The sequence below is a fragment of the Chelonia mydas genome, chromosome 1 (genome assembly GCF_015237465.2).
Source record: "Chelonia mydas isolate rCheMyd1 chromosome 1, rCheMyd1.pri.v2, whole genome shotgun sequence".
Lineage (NCBI taxonomy): Eukaryota > Metazoa > Chordata > Testudines > Cheloniidae > Chelonia > Chelonia mydas.
In genome coordinates, this window is record NC_057849.1 from 337,634,138 (window position 1) to 337,655,809 (window position 21,672).

General features: G+C 49.5%; 1 protein-coding gene and 1 long non-coding RNA gene across 5 annotated transcripts in view; one reads left to right on the forward strand and one right to left on the reverse strand.

Moving 5' to 3' along the window:
- Window positions 1-12,950, forward strand: part of LOC119565082 — a 28,578-nt gene extending 15,628 nt beyond the window's left edge. For both annotated transcript variants that reach the window (XR_005223817.2, XR_005223815.2), the window contains 2 exons: window positions 1,899-2,026; window positions 10,333-12,950. This is a non-coding gene — a long non-coding RNA (uncharacterized LOC119565082). The remainder of the gene's footprint in view (window positions 1-1,898; window positions 2,027-10,332) is intronic.
- PFKFB3 (6-phosphofructo-2-kinase/fructose-2,6-biphosphatase 3) overlaps window positions 1-21,672 on the reverse strand; it is a 72,113-nt gene that overhangs the window by 45,292 nt on the left and 5,149 nt on the right. The window lies entirely within an intron of this gene.

Genomic DNA, 21,672 nt, shown 5'->3' on the forward strand with positions numbered 1-21,672 from the left:
GTGAAAATGACCACTCAAGTCAAGGGTGCTACTCAGACTTACATCAGCTAGGAACCTGGCCCTTTAAGAGCAGGGTATTGTTATTAGTCATGCAGTTTTAATAACAGGGCCCCAATGGCTTCTTTTAGGGTCAGATTCTTGCACCTTTAAACTCAGTCTAACTAAGAACCTGATCCACAGCCCATTGAAGTTAGTGGCCTACAGATCAAGCCCTACTACCTCACACTGTTGTTAGTCCCATTCATTTTAATGGGGCTAATTGTGCTACTCAGCCTGAGAAAGGGTGGCAGAATCTCACCCTTAGAACTCTAGTTACTCCATTATCCAATGGTCCTCACTGGTAGGAAGCATTTTCTGCTCTCTCATTTACATTTACCTTTCATTCAGCTCAGGTTCCATGGCCACAGTTATCCCATCACTGCCACGTGGGAAAGCTGAGGCTGTCTTTTCAACCCAGCCACTTTCTTGGGCCTAATTTATCCAGTGATGTCACAAGCCAATGGCAGTGACAGCCCCACTGCTACCATGGGAACTAATAGTGACCCCCTATATGAACACAACTTGGGGACTTCATGGAGTAGCAGAGTAAGAGAGGCAGGAGCTTCTCTTTAGACTAAAACCACTTCAATAATCAACAAAGATGCAAAAGGAAATAGATATTTTTAGTCAAATCAGCTGTGGTTTAAAGTTTGCCTGCAAGCAGCTGGTTTAAGCAATGACGCAAACAAAAGAGGAAGAAAAAGTGGCGTTTGTTATTATTATTGATTGGTGATGCTGGGCTTTTAGGCAGCACAGTACCTCGAACCAATTGCAGGTCTAGAAACCAGGAACTCCCGAGTTCTAACTCCAGCATCATCTCTGGCTGTGTGTGCATAACCTTGGGCAAGTTACTTAAACTCTCTGGGCCCACATTTCCATTGAAATGGTGAGATTACTGGAATGGTGAGATTACACCCGAGGGTGTAAACTACACAAGCTGCAACACACTAACGAATCAGATGTGTGCCTCAGTTTCCCCACTCATAAAATGGGTGTAATACTTAGCTAATGGAATCACTCAGTTAAAATCAGTGTTTGCACAAAGCTTTGAAATACAAAGCACTGTGTAAGTGCTAATGATTACAAAGCTGCTATGCTGATGGGACTTTAGAACAGTGTGTAATTCTACAATATGCCTAGGCATACAGTGGGTGCACTGAGAATTCCTATAATTTTGAAGGATCAGACTAAACTCTTTATTCCTAGATTTTAAGACCAGAAGGGACTGTTTTGACCAACTGTTCTGACTTGCATAATGCAAGCCATAGATCTCACCCCAGTGATTCCTGCCTGGAGCCCATCATTTCTGATTGAAGTCTGGTTCAGTCTAAACTTAACTGGCTCTCTCCAAGGGATAGTCCCTAACTCTGTAATGGTGACATCTGCTAGAAATGACAGAATCTTCCAAAACGGCAGAGTGTTCTTAAGGGCAGACTGTCAGAGGGGAACACGAGTCCAAATAACCAGAGATCATACATAGCACCTTGTGTCTCTGAATTGGCTGTAATCATCCTGTGCCATTTCATTCTCCAAAATGCTGGCTCATTTAGGGAGGCAAAGTTAATCATTTCTCACCATTTGCATTTCAAAACAAAGTAGGTGCTGTCAAGAGATTGCTGATCCCCTGGCAACCAGTTACTTCCCTGCCCCTTGTTTGTATAGAGGGAAAGGACTGGTACCACATTAACAATGCCAGAGCCTGAACTCCTGGGCTTACCCCCCAGAACAGATACAGCCCAGGCAGCAGCAGGGTTGGCTTCCCCCACCCCAGTCCACCAATGTGCCTCAGCCCTGACCCGGAGGCACCACTTCCAGACATGAAAGGGGAGGTCCGATTCAATCCTTGGCCTCTCTTTTAGTGCCAGCTGTGAGCTGTGTTCACTGGGAACTGGACTGAGACAGAGAGTTCATTTTACAAGGATTCCTGACAGTCCTCAATCTTCCTAGTCTCACCAACGGCTCCTGTCATGCTGTGTTCTCCAAGCAGGTAACATTCATGAATTACACCTCACAACAGCTTAGAGTTACTATTCCCTTTTTTCAGATGGGCAGGTATACTATTCCCCCCGCCACACACACACACACAAAAAAAAGCCATAAGGGCCAATGATGTGGGGAAGAGGGGAGAGGAACAGGCAGGGGACAGAGGTTTGGGGGGAAGAGGTGGTGTGGGAGCGGGACCCTGGGGAAGGGGCAGTGTGAGGGCAGGACCTCAGGAAGAAAGGGTGGAGCCAGGGGCAGGGCCACAGTTCAAGCACCTGTGGCCCCCCTCCCCCATTTTTAGGGAACTTCTGCTGCTCCTGTATGAGGCACAGATGGGCAAGTTGGTTCACTTCTCTGTACCTCATCCAAGTCCATAGAGCAAGTGAATATCAGAGCTGGGCATAAAATCCAAGAGTCCTGACTGTCAGAACTGCTTGATCATACTCTTGCTCTCCTTATCAGGTGCAAAGACTTTTGGATACTCTGGCTAGGGCTAGATGGATCAATAAGCTAGAGATGAAAAGCTCCGTATGCCAGTATCTCTCATGCAATTGAGATTCCAACCAACTTCTTTTAGAAGTGGAGATGGGATTGAATCTAGGTGCCACTGGATGTTAACATAGCTATTTCCAATTGAAGTCTGCCATATGTAATCTTTCAGAACCTCCATTGTTTTTAATCAGCTTTCCTAGCCAATTTCTGGGGAAGAAACCAGATAAGACTAATCACTGGAATGCAGAAGTTGAATAATAATGTTTCCCCCACCAGCAGCTGCTTGAATTTTCCTTAATACAGGGCAGGGATTTAAAGTAAAGTAATTTAAACTCTTAACACGAACAAGCTGTTTTTAATTTGTGTATTTCATTTAATTAATTTACTCCATTCACTAAGGGGAGAGCTGGCTGGAAAATGCGGAGAAAACTGTACAAAAATATTCATACTATTTTATTTCCACTTTTCACATTTTCCAACCCACCCTAAATAATGTTAACAAGAAATTTCTCTGAAATTATGAGGCAAGATAAACAATATTTAGTGCTTCATGTTAACATATTTTCCCAAAGGCGTTCCCCATCCCACAATGACATACTTAATAGCTATTTGGGGAAAAAAATCATTTGGATGTTTACCTGCTATGGTCTGGGGTTTATTATGTAACAGTGAGTCAGAACCCTGAGTACTTTGAAACTTCAGATGTTAGTGTGTTGCACATTACTTGGCATTTCAGAGCAATAGTGGAGATAGAACTCCCGTTCCCTTGCTCCAAAAGAAAAGGCCCCTGTCACTTGAGCGAAAGATGTGTCCTTTTTAGAAGATTAGCAGTATCGGGTCTATAACATGCAGTTGAGCAGAGCAGATTCCATAACATATATAGCAGTGGTGCATCCACATGCTGCTCCGTTCATTACAATATTTACTGATATTCTGTTAAGATGGACTGGGAAAATTCACACCATGTTTATTGCTATGGTTCCAGTCTTGCTGACTATAAAACTGAACAAGTAAATCATAGAACGGGAAGGGACCTCGAGAGGTCATCTAGTCCAGTCCTCTGCACTCATGGCAGGACTAAGTATTATCTGACCATTGCTAACGGGTGTTTGTCCAACTTGCTCTTAAAAATCCCCAAGGATGGAGATTCCACCACCTCCCTAAGCAATTTATTCCAGGGCTTAACCACTCTGACAGTTAGGAAGTTTTTCCTAATGCCCAACCTAAACCGCCCATGATGCAATTTAAGCCCATTGCTTCTTGTCCTGTCCTCAGAGGTTAAGGAGAACAATTTTTCTCCCTCTTCCTTGTAGAAACCTTTTATGTACTTGAAAACTGTTACCGTGTCCCCTCTCACTCTTCTCTTCTCCAGACTAAACAAACCCAATTTTTTCAATCTTCCCTCATAGGTCATGTTTTCTAGACCTTTAATCATTTTTGTTGCTCTTCTCTGGACTTTCTCCAATTTGTCCACATCTTTCCTGAAATGTGGTGCCCAGAACTGGACACAATACTCCAGTTAGTGCCTAATCAGTGCGGAGTAGAGCGGAAGAATTATTTCCTGTGTCTTGCTTACAATACTCCTGCTAATGCAGCCCAGAATGATCTTTGCTTTTTTTGCATCATATTTAGTTTGTGATCCACTGTAACCCCCAGATCCCTTGCTGCAGTACTCCTTCCTAGGCAGTCATTTCCCATTTTGTATGTGTGCAACTGATTGTTCCTTCCTAACTGGAGTACTTTGCATTTGTCCTTATTGAATTTCACCCTATTTACTTCAGACCATTTCTCCAGTTTGTCCAGATCATTTTGAATGTTAATGCTATTCTCCAAAGCACATGCATTGCTATATCATGCATTGATACACTGATTGCATCCAGGAAGGCTGAAAGTTTCTCTTCCCCATCCCTCAAAACAAAACCTTAGACTCCAGAGGGTACAGCACAGTCTGCACCTTCATTTCCATAAAAGCTGAGGTCACAATTGCTGTTTACTAGTTTTGGTCTCATGGCTTTGCTCCCATGGATGCCACCGCAAGAGGAACCGTTTCACATTTCACAGTCCTGCGATTTGCCTGGAACACTGGCTGACTCAAAACAACTGTTACAGAAGAGTCTGAGTCAACAGGAGATCTGAAGGTCCTTATACAGTGACCCATTCAATGTCTGCTGGCAATTCCCTAATAAACAATTCCCAGGGTCATACCCATGGCAGGACGTTCCTTAGCTTGATCAATGTGATGATCAGTTCTCGGGCAAAGATTTTCCAAGGCACCTAAGAGACAGGAGTTGGGCGTTTAACTTCCACTGAGAGCCAGTGGGGGTTTGCTGCCTATCTCCTTTAGGCACCTTGGAAAATCTCAGCCCTCTATGCCATAGAGATTTTACTGAGGAAAGCAGGGAGCATTTCCTGCTAAGACATAGCTCGGACTTTGGCTGAGCTCAGACTTTCTATGCAGAGCGGCACTCTACATAGCAGCAGGGTGGAGAGTGTTGTTCAGATCGACACCTGAGCCACACTGGATGTTCTGCAAGTTTACCTTCAGCAGACGCGACGCTGTGATATCGTCCCAACACCACTGTTCCAACATTACCCCCAAGGGCCCATGCCCAGAGTTTGGATGGCAGGGCAGAGATGTCAGCTTTCCCCCTGCTCTTGCTGCCAGGACTCTGGGGGTGGCCTCCTGGAACATGGGCTTGTGTCATGCCACTAACAGTGCAGCTCAGGGTGGGTTCATTGAACTTAATGACTACAGCCAGACCCCATTCTCTTCTCTGGGGTCCCCTAGCCCCCGTGTGAAAGCTGATCTCAGCAAGGACATTTGTCTTCGTATGTGAGAAGGAGAGGCTCACATATGGTGTAGCCCCTGCAAGAGTCCTGGCTGTCATACATGCATCTGAGTGACAGATGGTGCATACATGCCACAGAGTTTGCAAAAGAAATGGAGTAAGGCTAGCAGAGGCTGAGGTCTCATTTGCCAGGACTCACACCTTATAAAGGCTTGTGTGCTGCTCCTGGGGGAATTCTGCACCACTGCGCAATGCAGAATTTTGCAGAATTCCCTGTTTCCCCTGCAGAATTTCTGGCCATCAGTAGGGGGCTGCTGGACTCTGCAGAGCCCAGCTCGCAGTGAGCGGAGCACCCAGCCTAGTAGGGCTGGAGACTGTACACTCTTTGATCCTCATTCTCCCGGGACGGGACAGAGCCTAGGAGACCCAGCTCTGGCAAAGGGTGAGGAAGGGCAGGGCCGCACTACACCATATCCACCCCTCCCCCAGGACAGTAAAGAAGTTGGGAGGAGTAAAGGCTTGGGAGGGGGTGTCTGGGCCAGGGGCTGCCCCGTGTTTGTGCTCTGTGGGAAGGGGGGTACTGGTGTCTGCCCTGCCGCTGGGCTCTGTGGGGCGGGGGTTGCTGGTGTCTGAATGGGGGCTGCCCCATGGCTGGGCTCTGTGGGGAAGAGAAGGACTGATGTCTGAGCTGGGGGCTGCCCCACAGGACTCTGTGGGGAGGGGAACGCTGGTGTCTGCAGGGTGCCTCACAGCATTATCCATCCAGCCCTCGTGAGGACCCTGCAATAACAAATTAGCACATGCCTAAGATTCAGGGAGTCGTGTGACAAGCAGATTTCCATTTCAGTATATCGAACACTTATGCAAAGGAGCACCAAGTAAACAGTAGTAGTTGTAAGAATCAAAAATCTCTTTACTGCATCCTCTAAACTTAAGCACAGCCAAGATCATGGAAAATTTTCGCTAGCATCAAACCCAAGACTGAAAGGAGGGGCACCTTAAAGGAACACTTTACCTCCGATGGTATGGTAGTCTTTTCTACAGTGAATTTTGCACTGTTACAAAGTGCTGACCTGACATCCTTGACTCATCTCCAGAATTAGACCCGCCCGGCAGCAACAGAGCCAGCTTCCCCCATGCTGTCCCCTCCTGATGCATGTCTGCCCCCTGCCCCAGTGGGAGCACCTCCAGAGGGGAGAGGATAATCAGCCTCCACAGCCCAGACCAGTCCTTGACTCCTTTGACAAGGCTGCCAACTAGTGTCATGCTTTGTCTGAGGAACTGGCCGGACGGGCAACTCGTTTCACATAGGCCTCTGTCATGCAGAATGACGGTCTGTCACTACCCGCACCAGGGCTGGATTCAAATGGGCAACCAAGAGATTAAAACTATTAGTTGTAACTTTTGCTTATACCAGATGCAGGAAGTTAGGCAGCCACAGCAGCATCAGCTATGCAGGGTCAGCATGAAAACATCAGGGCTGATGTACTCTTTACTCTCCCAGGTTTTGTTGGTGCCCAGCAACAGCTCCAATTCAGCAATCAGCGGTCAGCTGTTGGAGCAGCTACACCCTCGCTGACAGCTTATTTTAGATACAGTACTTATATGGCCCCCCATTACCCTAGTATCTGACTGTCTCACCATCTTCAATGAATATATCCTCACAACGCCCCTGAAAGGCAATGCAATGCCATTATCCCCATTGCCCAAATGGGCAACTGGGGCCCACAGAAGCTAAGTGACTTGCCCAAGGCCGCGCAGAAAGTCTGTGACGGAGGAGGGAATTAAACCCAGCTCTCCCGAGTGGCAAGTTAGTGCTCTAACCACTTGGCAATCCTTCCTCGAAGCACAGAAAATGGCAAGCCAGCGCTTGCACCAACTGAACTAATCAGGCCTTACCCATGCTTCAAACAGAGGTAAAGCCCTGATGACTTCAGCCAAAGCAAACCCTCACTTTCCTGAATGGGGGCTATTTCCAAGCCCTGAAAATGCCATTTTGGATGTACTTTGCAACACGCGAAGGACAGCAGCAGTTTAGAAGAAAGTCACTGCTGAAGCCTGGAAGCTTGAAAAATCTATATGTTTTCTCCCTCAAGTGCTCAGCAAAACATTAATGCATCAGGGAGTTCATTCTCCTCTTGTTTACCACCCGCAGCTGTTCCCAAGGTTTCCTGGAAATCAGTTTTCAAGCAGACAAGGCAGGGAAGCAGCAACAATAACTGTTCATGACCCTTTCACATGTCCAGGGAGGAGAAGAGCTTTATCAGAGCTATTAACAGAGCTGGGGGTGGGACGGAGAGGAGAGCCCAACAGCATTTCCTCCCGTCTTGCACATGTGAAGAGGGCATGCACAGCCAGTGCTGTGGTTGGAGTGCTCACATGGCCGAGGGGGAGGAGAGCTCCCCAAGCAGCCCCGGCTGTTTACCTACATACTAAAACGATTGTATTTCTCGGGATGCAGAGGCAGGGTCCTGCCAGGCGCCAAGCAGAGGAACTTTCCAAGAACTGTGAGGCTTTCACCTGCCTCGCCGCTGCAAAAATCCCCCGTTAAAGGCTCACTCCAGTTCCAGTTTGATAAACAAGTTTACAACAAGCTACCCAGGGCGTGGGGAGGCACTGAGAAAAGGGTGGGTTTCACATTTCAGCTGCTGGTATATAGGAACCTCTTAACCCCTTCAGTGCTGCCTCCAGGGCCGGCTGCAGCCTGGATAGGGCCCTATACCCAGGGAGCTGGCCCCACGCTCACCTTTAAAGGCCTGGCATATGCTAAGGGTCAGAGGTCACCTGAGCAGAACATACCTGGCCCTGGTTTTTATCAGGGGGTTGATTTTTGAAGCTCTGCGTTACAGTATTCATTAGTAACGGGACAGGCCATATGGGGCTGTAGTTTGGGCAGGGGACTGCGAGCCCCAAGTCTGGGCTCTCCACATGGCTGAGGCGCGGTGGGGAGCTTGGTCTGTATATTTCCCATCCCACACGAACAAGAAAGTGTTTTTTTTGCTTCTTGTCTTGACATTACAGGTATGTCTCCACTGCATTGTAAAGATGGTTCTTTGGGACCCGGGCTTGTGGTTTCAGGCATTTCCAAGCCCGTGCTCTGTTGTCCACACTGCATTGTAAAACCCAGGTTTACAATTGCTGGACCTGGCCCTCACAACTGTGTGAACGTCCATACTGCAGTAAACAGACCTTCTGACAGGTCTGTGGCATGACCTGTGTCAACACTGCAAAGTGACAGCGCTTGGACCAGATCTAAACATGACTTGGGCCCTCACACACCCTCCCAGTAGGGTCCGCAGGCCTGAGTCCAGAAGGGTTCCTGGCCCGAGTCAGACTGATTTCTGTGTGGACAGAAGGGGCTTGGGGGCTCAAACCTGAGTCTGAGCCCAGGTTTACAGTGCAGCGTAGACATAACCTAGAAGTTTAGAGTTGCCCATCCCTGGAAGACTCTCATGTAAGAGCGGTGGAATGAGGAAACTACATATGCCATGGAAGTGAAACGTCATTCAGTGAGGGGGAGGAGATTTGGAGTCAAACTGCTTAAAATGCTTGGATTCCATTTCCTTGTTTTCACCAGTTCCACTATCACCCCGAAGGAAAACGCTCCTTGTGAAAGAGTCAACACGGCCTCTGCAACGAAGGTGGGAGAGAGTTAACGGTGCTCATCCCCAAATCAACCACAAGGGCCTCTGAAAAGCAAGAGGCCACACAAAAAATCTGAAGACTTGGCATTTGAGGTTTAAGTGAAGAAACAAGCAGCAAGGGGCAGCAGAGTCTAATGGCCAGGGGTGCCAAAGAGGGTCCTGGCTCTGCCACTGACCTGCTGTGCAACCGTGGGCAAGTCACTTCCTCTCTGTGTCTCTCAGTCTCCCCACCCACCTGTTGCCTGCCTTGGCTATTCAGACTGGAAGCTCATTGAAGCCAGCACTGTATCTCATTACATGTCCGTACAGCACCCAGCACAATGTCATCCTAATCTCAGGTGGGGCCTCTGTGTGCTACCTTCATACCAATAATCAAACCCATAGGTGCCGACTCCGTGGGTGCTCCAGGGCTGGAGCACCCACGGGGAAAAATTGGTGGGTGCTCTGCACCCACCGGCAGCTCCCTGCCCCACCCCAGCTCACCTCCGCCTCCTCCCCTGAGCACGCCGCCGCATCCTGCTTCTCCCCCCTCCCTCCCAGCGCTTGCGCTGCGAAACAGCTGTTTTGCGCGGCAAGCGCTGGGAGGGACGGGGGAGGAGGAGGAGGAACGCGACACGCTCGGGGAAGAGACAGGGCTGGGGCGAGGATTTGGGGAGGGGTCCAATAGGGGCAGGGAGGGGGCAGAGTCGGGGTGGGGCACGAGCACCCACCGGCGCCAGGGAAAGTTGGCGTCTGTGATAGAACCCCCCTCACAGTCAGGCCTTCTTTATACAACATAACAGACCTTATAAGCACCTCCTCCCGTGCCCCTCAGCGGGCCGCTTTCAACAGCAAAACCTGGAATGCACTTGCTGAGTAACAGGCAGAGCCCACGTCCCACCTAGTGACTCGGCAGCTCCAGTCTCTCAGGTTTAGAGCCAGTTTCTGGGTTTGTGCCTCCTAAAGAATCCATGGCTCATGGTGAGACAAAATAATGGGGGATGGAGAGGATGCTAACAGCAGCTACCATGATGGGACTCAGGGCGTCATCATGAACTCTGCCCCAGTTATGGCCAATCTGCCACAAGCTGGGTTTTATGCTGCCCTCTCTACCGCTTCTCAAACCCCATCTGCTTCTCAAAATAACCAGCCAGAAGGTAGTGCAGATGAGACCAGAACCACGTACAGACAGTGTGGTCTAGCACTGGGCAGGGACTCAGGTGACCTGGGTGCTATTTGCAGCTCTGGCCTGCTGGGTGACCTTGGGCAAATCGTGTCCCTTCTCTGTCCCTCAGTTTCCCCATTTTACAGACGGGGGGATAAGGATACCAGCCTCCTTAAAAATGTGTGTTTTGAGCTCTGCTAATGAAAAGCATGATGTAAGAGCTAGGTATTAATTATTACAGGGATATGGCAGCTCAGCACACATGGCGTCACCACCACATGGCCAGTCAGTGCAAGGCATGGTGCAAAGGAGAGGATGACCAGAAAGCAGCCCTGCCCCCTGACTCAGGCAGGCAACCAACCGTGAACTCCACCGTCCAGCACAACAGACCTGCCCTGGGGAGTTAGGCATCAGGAGCCTCATGGTGAGGGCAGGGGAGGCAAGGCAATGGGAGATGCTGCAGCTAGGGAGCAAGATGGAGCTTCCCAGCGGGCGTGATCAGAAGGGGGAGTACCAGGCCGGAGCCTCATGGAGTTATCCAGGAGGGGAGGGACTGGGTGGTGCTGGAAAACCAAGGGACTGAAATTAACTGGCACCCCCTGCAGGCAATTCACTCACACCCTCAGCCAGCACTGGAGAAGCAGCCACTGTATGAGTAGCTGGTTTCTCCCTGCCAAGGCTGCTATGAATTTCCATGCCACCTGTGCTGGTTATTTTCTGCCAGATTAAGACACCCAGCAGCCACACTAAACAACAGCATCTTCCACCTGGCTCCTGCTTCCCCGCTGAAGTAAGGCAAGGAGTGGACTCTGGAGCCGACCTGGACGGCACGTGCAGAGGTACTATACGTCTGCTACAAAATGACAGCAATCAGCAAGGTAAAGTAAGTCTGACGGGGCAGCGACGTATTGACATGCAGTATCAAATCCCACTGTTTGTGCCCTGTCTGCACATGGGAGTGCATTCACCAGGTCTGGAATGTCTGTGGGATCTGTGGGAGACTGGATCAGAGGCATGACAGAACGATCCCATCAATCAGCGGCTCACTCCGTTCCTGTCAGCAGCAGGAAACCCAGCCAGCAAGAGCCACCAACAGCAGCAGCGGGAAATAAACAGAGCAACAGCCAGCTGCACTTGTTGCTGACGGGGAGCAGGGAGGGAGAAGCTGCAGAAAACAAGATACAATTGTGAAGGTGAAAAGAGGGATCGGATGTTTACATGGATAGCCAGAATATCCAGCATTATAATAGCTACCGCTAACAAAAAGAGGGAGAGAAAACCTCATGCTTTCGGGTTTAAACCAAACTCTATTAGAGATTAGGATGAGACCTTCATGGAGGGCAGATTATCCCGCATGTGCCAACTGCGGGGTTGCTTGCACCTTCCTCTGAATCAGCTGGGGTTGGCCACTGTCAGAGACGCTGGACTAGATGGACCGAGGGTCTGACACAGCCTGGCTACCAATGGGTAAATTTCCACCCGTTGGCTTCAGAAGCAGCAGCTGGAGATTCAGGAGAAGAGTGGTAAATCCACAGAGGGACACAAAGGAAAGGAAGTCAACAGAGGGAGAGGGAATGGAAATGAACTGCCCAGAGAAAGAAGAAATCTAAAGGAGGCGGAGAGGTTGACAAAAGAAAGGAGGAGGAAAAGAACTCAAAGATGTGGCGAAGGGAGAAAGGGAAACCACAATTAGAGGGAGACAATCACTAGAAGGGGCTTCAATGCAGTTCCACGTGGAGAAACATCCATTCATCTCTCTGCCACACAAACACACCACTATCGGCCCCATTCTTGGCAGTCTCAGAGAAGTTTAGGATGGAATGGACCAAGGACAATGGGCCCCAATGGTTGGGCTTCAGGGAGTAGTGGGGGGAGTTTATCTGCGCTGCCCCATCTGAGCATTAACAGAAGTTTCAGAGTCTAGGGTTTCACATCTAAATTCTCATGGGAAAAAACAAAGGAAAGTGAGAAAAGATGATAATTAAAAAAAACCCTTCAGGGTCAGAAAGGAGAAGAGGTTTATTGCTCCCAAGTGAGCAGCACTGGGAAGGCCAGAATAGCATTTGCATCTTCATGATCCATCTTAGACTCAGCAACACTGAAAAAAACCCAGCCCAACAGTTAAGATCCATCTCTTCAGTGCCAGTAATTTCTGAAATACAGACGCCAGACCTATCAGATTGCACACACTGAACATAACAGGATAGATAGAGAAAAAAAGGCAGCAGAATTTAGTAACTGTGGTCTAGTGGTTAGAATAGGGGGCTGGGAGCCAGGAATTCCAGAGTCCTGATCCTGGATGTTACAGACTTCTGTGGCCTTGGATAAGTCACTTAAACTCTCTGTGCCTCAGTTTTCCCTCATCTGTAAACTCAAGCTAATAAGCCTTCCCTTCCTCACAGGGGATTTGTAAGACTAATTGAACTAATGTTTGTAAAAAATTTGAAGATAGAAATGCAGAGTACTATTACATATTTAAAATTACTGTCCAGGGACTTAGCAACTCAAACACTAGCACTCCTAGGGGAAAAAAAAGGAAAAAGACAAAGGCGTGGGGGGGAACAAAAACTACTCACTGATTTGTGATAAGCCCACTGTCTGGTCAGCTAGTGCACATCCGACAGATGCCATAGGGTTAGAAATACCATAGATAAAATATGAGCTGTATTGTCTGTCTTTGTAGATCAGGGATCGGCAACCTTTGGCATGTCGCCCATCAGCAAAACCCGCTCGTGGGCCGAGACGTTTGTTTACCTGTAGCGTCTGCAGGTTTGGCCAGTTGCAGCTCCTGCTGGCCGTGGTTCACCGTTCCAGGCCAATGGGGGCTGCGGGAAGCGGCGACCAGCACATCCCTCAGCCCACGCCACTTCCCACAGCCCCCATTGGCCTGGAACAGCGAACCACAGCCAGTGAGAGCTGCGATCGGCTGAACCTGCGGATGCTGCAGGTAAGCAAACTGTCCCGGCCTGCCAGAGGATTTCCCTGATGGGCCGTGTGCCAAAGGTTGCCGCTCCCTGATGTAGATTATGCACTCCTTGGTGCAGTCACCATCTTTCCTGTATATTCTGTACATAGGACACTCATGCCATAAATGAATAAGCTCACTGAGGCCTCAAGCAATTCAAATCATACCTCTTAGAGGTGCTGAATGGGATTTGACATCCCTGTAAATAGCTATCTGCTCAGAATCAAACACGTCCCCTACTCATCTTGGCCTGTCCTGAACTTCACACCCAATAGCTTTGCTGGAAAAACAAAGACGGCTATGACGAACCAGCAGGTACAACCCTGCAGATGTTACCAGTGTTTGTAGCACGAAGAATTGAGGTGCCCAGATTCTGTACCTTCAGTAATGTTCCCTCTTTGACAGCACACACTAGAGTCACAGTCACCTTTACGGATTATTAGCAGTATGGCTATGGCAGCTAGACACTCCAACCAGGATTGGGCTCCCATTGTGCTAGGGGCTGTACACACACATTGTTAGGGAGTCCTGCCCTGGTGAGCTTCCAGTCTAGTCAGACAAGGCAAACAACCAAAGGGTGGGAGGAGAAAGTGAGGCCTGGAGAGGGGAAGGGACATGCCTAAGGTTACATGGCCACGAACACAATCCAGGGTCTCTGGGTCCCAATCCAGTGCTCTACCCACTACACCACACTGCCTTTCTACTTAAACCACCCACAAGTGTCCCATGGCAGATAGCACACTCAGTGAGGCTAGCATGGGATTAGACAAGGGAATAAACTATTCTGAGAGGCGTTAGTGACTGAGATTCACTGGGGTGGGTCAAGCTCAGGGCTCTCAAGATGGCACTGTTTAAATGACCGAGATTAAACCAGAGGCTTTCTGACCTCCCTCTTGTGAGGCATGCTAAGGTTGCAAGGGGGAAGCCAGCAGAGCAGGCCCAGGAAAGGTGCTTGACCTACGCAGCAGGCTGGCTCAGGGGAGGCCCTGGCTCAATGCAGGCTGCTGCATTCCTCACCACCACTGTTCCAGTCTGTGCTGCCCCCTAGTGACTGTTGCCAACAGCAGCTGAGGTCTGGCCTCCCTCCTTTGGGTGCTGCTGGGCCTGAATCCTAGCACTCCAGGGGTTCCCCCAGACTCTGCAGCCCTCTTCCTGCTTTTGGTGAGACAGGGAGGAAGTAGCTCCCTGAGTCACCTTCTTCCTGTAGCTCACCTGAGCCAGGCAGGCCAGAGTTTTACCCCAGATATCTCAATGAAGCCCCATTGCAAAGTCCTTCCATAGAAGCACGAGAGACGTGAAAAATAAACCCCAAACGAGGGAGTCTCAGTCTAGAGAGGAGTAAAATGTCACCAGTCTGAACCTCCAAAGCGTGAAGTGGAATTTGAATGCAAAGGGAGCATGTGTCACCCAACTGTCATACAGCAGGGGCCCCAGCGACATGATCAAGCGCTGACAGCTGCTATCTTTTAAATCCTCCCCCATACTCCCTCTGAAATCATGTGCTCCTTTTCTTTTATGCTAATCCACCTCTGGAGGCATGCTGCAGGTGAAGAGGCGTGGGAGCCTCTCCTTTGTCAGGCTCCTTTAAAGGCTGGCTGCATATCTGCATATTTACTCATGAGACAAGGATGAATCAGAGCCCAAATGTTTACATGACAACCATCTGCCTTTAGGGACTTGTGCCCGATTTCCAGCCCCACCTCTGCTGCAGCAGCGAATGCTCAGGGAGAAGCCTCTTATCTCTGGATCTGTGGTGTGGTTTGATATAGGTTAAGAAAAAGATATTTCAATAGATCCATCTTCCAAATGAATGAATGCAAGTAAATCACCATCCAGCTATCAAGCCATAAAGCCTATGTCTACCCTGTAATCACAGGGTAATTGCAGCTCGGGTAGGCATCCCTCAGCTTGCTTTCACCTCACTGGCTCTGGTTCTGGAGCGGTGAAGCCATGACAGCATGCGCTTCAGCACGAGCTGTACAAACCGGCCCAGGACCCGGGATAATTACTCACAAGGCCAGCCCGAGCTCCCCCCTCACTGCTTCTCACCAGAGCTAGCTAGAATAAAGCTATCTGGGGGATAGTTGCTATTGAGCTGTAGCATGCCCTCCAAGTTTACTGGGGGGACTCTTTCAGACAGGCAGCTCACAACTGCACAGGACTCCCTGACAGGGGCCAGGCTAGGAAACAACAAGCCTGCCTTATAAACAGCTCAGCTCACCTTTCCCCTCGGTGATTACCAGATTCCAAGACAGCACAAGGCACAGCTAAGAAACATAAGATTTTAATGGTCCATAAAGTTTGGCAGGGGCTAGGGAGGGCAGGGGCCGGCCTAGGACATAAAACTACTTTGGTCACACTTTACGGTAAAGGTTCATTTATGAATAGCTTCTAAAAGGTTAATTAATAGTTAGAAATATTATGTGTGTTATACGTGGTTATAAGAACAGCTGTGGAAGGTGCTACAGAAGATGGATAGAAGCAATCTATTGCTCTGTGAGAGTCTATTAAAACATCCTAATAATTCATTAATCCTTTATAGCCACCCATGATATAAAGGGCAATGGCTACTTTTAACTCTTTTTTTTAAATGGACTTGCTTTCCATCTGATGGTGTTCCTATAGCTCATGGTGTCTCCCAGCGACCTTTTAGGGGTACGTATACACACAGCAATTGCTTCAGCCGTTACTGAAAGGCAGCCACGTCCATGATGGAACACAGTCGCTGTTTATCACACAGTAGCACCGCATGACAATCTGCAAGAGCCTGCTAATGGCCATTGGATGGTACTGCCTTTGGACAAGCAACCTAAAGGACCTGTGTTGTGCTACCAAGACCCTGAGTTATCCAGCCCCTTTCCCATGTTTCCTTAACATCTCATGGCTCATGACACTGATGAATGTAACCAGTGTAGGCTGAGTCCCCTCTTACTACAGCAAGGTGGGAAGCCTATGGAAGTTAGCAGCGCTCAGCACATCCGAGTCAGGCCCTGAATAGCTGGTGCCTTACCCCTACTCCAGAGCTGGTCCAACGCAGGCTTAACCCCACAGCAGCCCTCTCACAGAAAGAGGCTGCAGAGGGCTATGTGTGTGCAGACCTTCCCAAGGAAGAGTTGAGGGAGAAGGCAGTGGATGGGAGGGAAAGAAATCCTCCTCTCTGGGCTGCCCACTTAGTCTTGTTTCCACACTGGGAAAGATAAGGCCTCCCCTGAAAGGGATGAGGGTAGGCAGGGTGTTACTCGCTACCTGTCACCAAGCAAACAGCTGCAAGGAAGTAACTGGCACAATCAGGAGGTGGGAGGAAAGGGGACTTTCCAGCCTGTGATCACTGAGTTCGGTGCATAATCTTTCAGGATACATATTTACTGAAGGCAAGATGATGCTGGGGGTGAAGCCCTAGGCCTGTGACTTAGGAGAGCTAGGATCTATGTCTGGCTTTGCCACGAGTTTCCTGCATCCTGTGGGATGCTGAGCATTCATCACCCATCCCACTCCTGGGAGGGTGCCACCCAGGGCACAGTCACATCCCAGGAGCCTGTTCTTATGGGACTCAGTTTCCTCATCTGGAAGTCATTGACCTCCCAGGGGTGTTAGGAGCTTAATTCATTAGCATTCGTACACCCATGTAAGCTCCCTCGATGGAAAATGCAACACCAGTGCAAAATATTATTAAAAGCTGACATTCGAAACACAGGATGATCTGGATATTTAAAACAATGGCACATGAGCCTGCATAGGGTTGTGTCCCACAGAGCTTTACAACCAAACAAAACATCAAACTGGAATATAGCCAAAGACACATCTGGCCATTGTACTAGTGAAGATCTAAAGAAGGGCAAATTCTACCCTCAGACTTTGTCACCCTGCTACAATGCACAATTTCCCAACAGGGGAGCTATAGCACAATGATGTCTCAGAACTTGGAGAGCACATGGCTTCATGTGAGAGGACAGCGTAGGTGGAGGAAGGACCTGAGTGTTGCATTGGCTTGGCCCTGTCCCTTTATCAGCATTGCCAGCCTCAACACATTGGATCAAGACAGGATGTTTTCCCACAAAAACCTGCTCTAGGAATTTGGCGGGGGCGGGCAGTTCTCTGGCCCATGTTAGACAGGAGGTCAGAGTGAGAAGACCACAATGGTTCCTTCTGGCCTTGGACTCTGTGAAGAGATCAAAAGACTTGAGTCAGGTCCTAAAAATCTTTTTTTTTTTTTTTTTTAAAAACAAAGCCAATAACGTTTCTTTGGTCTGTCAGTTGATTTGGGCCTATTGCCCTGGTGTGTGTGTGTGAGAAAATTAGTGCCGTCCACTCTCCCAATTGTATGGGGTAAGGGGCTATTGGCCCCCACTGCAGGAGCTCTCACCCCAACATCTCTCCCTCCCCTCCCCAGCTATTAATTCTGCCCCACCCGTTCAACCCCCCCACAGCCCCTACCTCCCCCAGTGTTGTCCCCCCCGCAATCCCCACCCCCACAGTTCATCCCCCCCTCTGCTCCTCCTGGGGCTGTTCACCCCACTCTCCAGGCCTGGGGGGCTGCAGTGGGGCCCCCTCTTGCCCTTCCAGGCTGGGGGGCAGCTCCAAGGGCTCTTCACCCCCGCAACCCCTCCTGGGTGGGGGGGGGGGGAAACAGAGGCACTGTCCTGTCCCCGTTGCTCACAGGAGGGGGGACGAGGGGCCAGGTCGGCTTCAGGTCGCCGTGGGAGCGAGAGCCCTCTCTGCCAGCGGCAACGCTGATTGGTTGTTCTGCCCCAAGAGGTGGGCAAAGGGGGTGGGCAGCCAATCAGAGGGCTTCAATTCACTAGGGGGCTGGGGCATCTCGTGTTCCAGGCCCATTGGCCACGCGGCTTCCCGTTCACGCACACAGGGTGACCAGACAGCAAATGTGAAACATCGGGACAGGGGCTGGGGGGGGGTAATAGGAGCCTATATAAGAAAAAGGCCCAAAAATCGGGACATCTGGTCACCCTACACCCCCTCCCCCCAGTCCCACTGAGGACAGCCAGGGCTACACGTGCATTTCGGAGAGCAGAATTCGGGCTAACGAGCATTCGGCTCTCTGACCCCACGGGGCAAGACTTTCTAGCAACAGGAGCATTGTTGTAAAGGCAAATCCATCTTCCTGCCCTTCCCTGCAAACACCTTTAAATTGGGGCCTGAACCACCCCAGAAATCACCCCTGCAACATTACGCACAATTCCCTAGACATTTTGGGAGGGTAACGGGGTCGGGGGTAGGGAAGGGGAGAACCTCTAAGAGAACAAAGATTTGGTCCAATTTAGCAGAAGCAGCTTTTTGGGAGATGCTTCCCTGAGGGCAACCCTCAGGTCGCAAAGCAGGGAGGGAGGGAGCAAGGGAAATCTGGGTTTGCAAAGTGGCTTATCTGCTGATTTTATTGAGCTCTAATAGTTCTGTGCCCCTCTATCTAGCATTTTCTTTTCTGCTCATCACTGTAGTACCTGAGCACCGATTACACCTCCCGTGCAAAGATCTCAAAACTATTTGCAAACTAATGAATCAACCCTCAAAGCACCCCCAGAAGGTAGATATTATCACTGCCATTTGACATGGGAAAACCGAGTCTGTGACTTTCAATGGCCTCAAGGGAGTTAGGAACCCCTTGTCTTTCAGCGGGAGTTGGGTACCTGGCTTCTTCAGGCTCCTGAAAATACCAACCTAAGTTACTTATCCGAGGATACATATCAACTCATTACTAGAGCTGGGAGCAGAACTCAGACCTCCTGATTCCCTGTTCTGTGCTTTAGCCACTAGACAGTAAAGAAGTGCCACAGAAATTGAAACCATTCCATTTGTCTTCCTAAGGAAATACACTTTGCGGCTAGGTAAAAGCTCGCGTGGCTGCCTGTGCGGAACTGCGATGACATACAGTGGTTGTTCGGTGTAGCACAGCATGCACTGACTTGTGGACATCCAGAAAATGTACAAGCAGCAATGATATGGTATGTGCATTTAGCATCTTTCATCGGATGAGACAGACCCCAACATGCTTGAGCAGTAGCTAAACGCATCACCTTGCCCAGCACTAAAAAGGAGCCATCTCAACCGTGAAAACGTGGCACCGGTTTTGCACCTGCCTCATTACACAGGAGAGGGGCTAAAAAATAACTTCTCCAGTTTAAACTGCCAGGGGAATTGCCCTCGGCTTCAAGGCCAGAAGGGATCATTACAATCATCTAGTCTGACCTTCTGCACAACACAGGCCAGAAAATCTCACTCAGGGACTCCCTGCATCAAGCCCATAACTTCTCCATTAGACACCCAGCCAATCTTGAAAGACCTCAATTGATGGACAAATCTCAGATCAGCTCAAATGAGTAATTAGGGGCTCAGATGCTGTGGTGGTGAGCACAGCTAATATAATGCCTGAACAGAGGTGGGAAATAGCCTTAGTATCCTGGCTACTTTCTATCCCCACTCACTACTCTCTGGTTTTGTTTGCTTGTATTTTGTTTTCAACTGTTCAGATCTTTCCATCCCATGCACATGACTTTACTTCAGTAGCACAGCGTCCCCTAACCCTGTGCTAGGGTGCTGGCTCCGAAGTAACTCAGAGAAGAGGTCCAAACAGCATATCATTTTGGGGAATACTTTGGGTTTTCCTGGTAGACCTGAACATTCTTCAGGCGCAACCACGCTTCAGCTGCCAGCCCAAAGCAAAGTGATGTTCTATTGAAAAACTTCAGCAGCTTCCACTCCACAGAGGCCACTGGAAGATTAACTCAGCAAGCGCATGGAGCTCAGGCCTGGATGGGCCAGATCGGTTCCAATTCAGTGTTTTTAAAGGGCCAGATCTGACCTGTCACTCACCTGTAATTCTGGAGTAACTCCACTGAAGTCAGTCTGGACTTACTGAGATCAGGAGAGGTTTAGGGACAATTCCTAACATGGAAGTAGCTGGGGAGCTCATTCACAGCCTATTCCTCTGGCAGCCAGAAGGTTTGCACACTGAAGCACCCTGTCAGCTTGCATTCCGGACTTTGACTGGTACAGATCTCCTCCTGTAGGATATGATCCAACTCCTACTGAGTTCAACGGGAGACTTCCCATTGACCACAATGGGAATTGGATAGGACTCTTAAAAAGAGTGCAGCCAACAGGATCCCCCACAATGGCTCACCCAGTACCCCTTCTGCTCGAGGCCAGAAGCTGAGAAGGGAGGCATAATCTCAATTATAACCTAAGGCTCATACTCCCCTAGCCTCAGATACGGGTGGAAGGAGGAAATTTCATAAGCTTCCAGGGCTGCCTCAAAAATCTCCAGATTTTCAGGATGCCAGAGCTGTGGGTACTGTAGGTATATCTGATCCCACACAGATATGGCACATAAGCATGGACAGGTATCACCACCACAGATCGGCTGGGGTGTGGAGAGGAGGAGGGAGGGACCACACCTGCCACAAAGAAGACAACTTGAACCTCACTACTGTCTAGGGTTGGGGTGTGTCTGGTGAGGGAAGGGGGAAATGACATTATTTTTGTACGCCTTTTCTTGGATGCCAGTATCTTTCTCTGATGGCAAAAGGAAACCTGGGGGAAGACCACTGGCTGGTCCATATCCCCCGCAGGCAGCCCTGCCAAGGTGCTCTCTGCACCCATGCTGAAAGCTACATTAGCATCTTGCCCAGAAAACCCATGTCTAAGAAGGCTGGGTGGGCACTCTGCTGTCAGGGGAAGATACTGCAGCCAGCTTCCCTGCCCTGTTGCTGAAGGAAGAAAGGGCTTATTGCTCTGCTCCAAGCTTGCCGGTATCACCATCTTCCTCTTGCTGGAACTTCCTTACCAGAGCAGACACGCATCCTGCATCCCGCAGTGACTAGTGCCTTCATAATGGAGGATTGTGCAATAACATGGCCACAGGGGAAACATCTTACTAACCCATGGCACTTAGTGGCTGGCTTATGTCCTGGCTCTTAAAAAGTTGATCTACCTTAGAGATACACTCCCGGCAATTAGGAGGCCATGTTACAAAGCTCTAGCCCTCATCTTAAGACAGCGGTTGTGACTTTCCTCCTATCTCCCTCCGCAACAAAAAGAAACAAAGGCAGGAAGGCTCCTACTGGGCCCTAAACACTGCAGAGATGATCACGGAGCCCTGTGCCACTGATCATCATTATCCTGCAAAACCAGAACATAATTCCCCGCTTCCCGCAGGAGACAGTGTTGATATTCCACTGCTGTGACACACAAGCTTAGCTTGGCACATAACATTTGCAAAAAGTCCAGTTAAACCCAGTCAAGGTTAGAGATGAAAAGTCAGCAGTGTTGTGGCATCCTTTCTTTTAATTGTACCCCAGCAAAGCTCTGCAATTTCATCGGGTGATGGAGGGCACGGATCAGCTTTCAGTACCCAGCCCGGGCTGGGGAAGCTAATGATCCAACCAGTGGACCAAATTCGGTAATGAATCCTGGTCACGTGTCACCTGAGGCTCATACTAAGTGTCAGGGGTTGACACTTATGTTGCACATATGCTAAGAGGAAGCAGGGGTTGGTTGGGAGGAGTTTGGGTTGTTTTTCTGCAGTGACGCAACCAACCTGCAGCAGTTTCTCCTTCACAGGGTTGGCTTTGTCAAGGACTGTGCGTGCCAGGCTTAAATATG